Genomic DNA, 3,327 nt, shown 5'->3' with positions numbered 1-3,327 from the left:
CCAGAAGACGGATGGCAGTCCTCGAGAGGGTTAAGGGGATTCTGTCGTTCGCTCAACCCTAATGAAAGACCTATTACGCTTATAAGGGGAACAGGAAGAAAGGGTGAGTGCAGGGTGCGTTGCTCAGTGCGACTCCGACCTTTTTTTTTTTTTTTTTTTTTTTTTTTTTTTTTTTTTTTTTCTTTTTTTTTTTTTTTTTTATTTTTCATTAAGGGATAGATTATTTTGGAACTGAAATTTGTGAGTGAGCAGGAGGAAGGTTGTGGAGTTGGAGGGATCGAGGGAGGCATGGATGAAAGAGGTTTAGGATGAGAGGGCCGGCCCAGGGCTGGGTGCGGGGCATTTAGTGGCATATTAAGGAGAAGGGGGAGGATGGGGGGGATAAATAAGGAAGTAAGGTCCTTATTTAAAGAAAGAGGGAGGTGGGGTGGTGGATAGGTTAGAGGCGGAAGGGAGGAAGATGGGAACGAGGAACATAATGGGGATATTAAAGGAGACGGAAAAGAGTAAGAGAAAAGAGATAAGAAAAGGATGAAGGAAAAGAGAAGGGAAGGGGTAGGGGTTTATATGAGAATAAAAAAAAAAAAGAAAGATAGATAATAGAAGAGAAAAAGAAGAGAAGAAATAGAAGAAAGAGAAGGGCAGGGAAAGAGAGACGAGAAAAGGAAAAAAAAAAAAGAGAAGGGGCAGGAGCGTCTGGGTTGCTGTCAGGATATGAGCGCACGACAGGATTAGTTCATCAGTGGGAGGCCGGTGGGTGGGCGTGTCTACAGCTGGTGGGGGTTGGGCTGGGTGTAGGAGTCGGGGATGAGGGCAGGAGTAGGAATGGCGGTGGGGAGGGGAGGGGGGAGGGGTGGCAAGGGACATCAGGTGGCTTCTGGATATCTGGGTACATCCTATGCTACGTCTTATTTTTTTTCTTTTTTCTTTTTCATTTATTATCTATATACTTATTCGTATAAATGAAACTACAACTAAAAGCACAAGTCATTTTCCTCTTCATCAGTAACACTCTAACGTCCTCCTTTCTTTTTTATTGTAATGATATTGTAATATTAACAGATCAGTACAATACATGTTTATAGTTTCTGTGTGTGCGATTTTGGTTTGTTTTGGTGTTACGTGTGTGTTGTGAGTGTGGTATGTGTTTTGATGTTGGGGTGATGTTTGTTTGTGTGTATGTGTGTGTGTGTGTGTTTGGGTGCATGTATGTGCGTTTGTTTTGGTGTTGTGAGTATTTATGTTTGGTGTGTTGTGTGTGCGTTTTCTTGTTTGTTATTTGTGTGTGTTGTGTTTTGTGTGGTTGGCTTATATGTGTCTTGTTATTGCTTGTATGTGTGTGTGGAATGAGGAGGACGGGTTAATCGGGAGTCAAGGACAAGATGAAAATGGATATACATATATAAGCACCAAAAAATATGCCTATAGATTAAATAGAGAGGGGGGCCTTTTTGCGTTTCTGTAATTCTCTCTTTCTCTCTTTCTCTTTCTCGTTCTCTCTCTCTCTCTCTCTCTATATACTAGTTAATATATATATATATTTAGATATTTTATATCATATATATATATATTAATTATTATATTATTATATGCATTCTCCTTGTTTATATATTCTCCGCTCTAATCTTCGTATCTCTACTCTCTCGCTCTCTCTATCTTTCTAGGCTCTCTCTCTCATCTCTCTTATTTATATATATATATATATTTAATATCTATATATATATAGATAGTATTTATACAGATATTTATATATATATATATATAAGTTAATAATATTACTATGTGTTGTGTGTGTTGTGTGTGTGTGGGTTTGTGTGTGTGTGTGTATGTATGTATGGATGTATGTATTATATATGAAATATTTATTATAGTAGATATATATATATATATAGTATATAATTTATATTATAAATATTTAGATATATATTTCTATATATAGATATAGATTATATAGTATTATATATATATATATATATGTTTGCACGGGCCTTATATGATACAAATGAATGTTTAGGCTATATATACACGTGCCTTTACTTTTCTTTTATAAATAAATATTTTTTACTTCAATATACATTAGTGATGAAAAGACTACCTGGAACACATAAACATTCTCAGGAAATGGTAAGAAAACAACGACAAAATTATGCAGATGAGAGGACGTGTCTCTTTTTCCATCCGTCTTTATCACTCACCTCTCTGTGCGCATCTCGCGTCTCTGCTTGATTTCTATTTTGGCTCGAGATGAAAGACACGAAGTACCATCTCCTCCCGTGGACAGCCGTGTCCACTGCGCGTCCGTTCTTGATTCATAATAAGATCGTCTCCGGAATGTGTGTGTGCGGTTGTGCCCTGTGTTTCAAGGATCTCGTGTAGTGGAGTTGTTGGGTTCGGATGGTGAGTTTTTAGTTTGGGTGTCGTCAGGGGTTTAATTATTTTTAAAAAATTCATATGATGGATATGAGTTATGAGGGTGTCAAGTTGTGGTGAATTGGGCGATAGGCTATGGTTTAATTTCGCATGTGTGGGATAGCGTTATTTTTGACACCTTTGTTTTATGTATTGCTCGTAGTACCGTCTTATGCTGTACGAGACATTCAGTCGACACAGTATCCTTATCCTCTCCCTCCTCATCATGTTTGATTTGTCATGTTGTGTTATCTTTTATCGGTAATCTATTCCTCTACACACTGCATAAGCTTTTCTAGTCTTTCCTGATAGGTGCTGGCAACAGCTGATGCTACGTGTCTATTAGCTATAACCATAAAGCTCCTTGGGTAACTGTACCCCCCCCCCCTCCCTTACTATCTGCCTCCCTCAGCTGGCACCCCTCTCCCTTCCCCCCTCCCTTCCTAGCCTTGCCCCCCCCCCCCTGCTTCTTTCGTACCATAATATTTGGTAACTGTGTTAACTTATCTTCGAATAAATTTAGACCGAGTTCACCTGACAGTGCCAGTTAGCACGCCACATATCAGATAATGGCACCCTCCCCCTCCCTCTCCCCCTACCTCCTCCTCTCCCGTCCCTCCTCTCTCTCCCTTCCTATCTCTCTTCTACCCATTATTAAAGAGTATCTGAACCCAGGATCCAACGGGGGGAAAATTATGCCTTGTAGAAAAAAGGGGGGGGAGGGGGGGAGGTGGAAGGGATGAGGGGGGAGGAGAGTGGGGGGAAGGTGGGAGGAATTGCCTCGAAGACAGTGCTATCACCAAGTTCAAGTCATTTATCTCGAATATCACATAAATCTTACACTTTGTTAGGGCAGACTTCTCGTGCAAGGTGGATACTTATACTTAGTGACTTACTGGAAGCTTAGCGTATGCCCTT

Source organism: Penaeus japonicus, unplaced genomic scaffold (assembly GCF_977035675.1).
Source record: "Penaeus japonicus unplaced genomic scaffold, GWHDUDI00000001_assembly GWHDUDI00000008, whole genome shotgun sequence".
Classification (NCBI taxonomy): domain Eukaryota; kingdom Metazoa; phylum Arthropoda; class Malacostraca; order Decapoda; family Penaeidae; genus Penaeus; species Penaeus japonicus.
Note: the sequence above shows the minus strand (reverse complement) of the source record.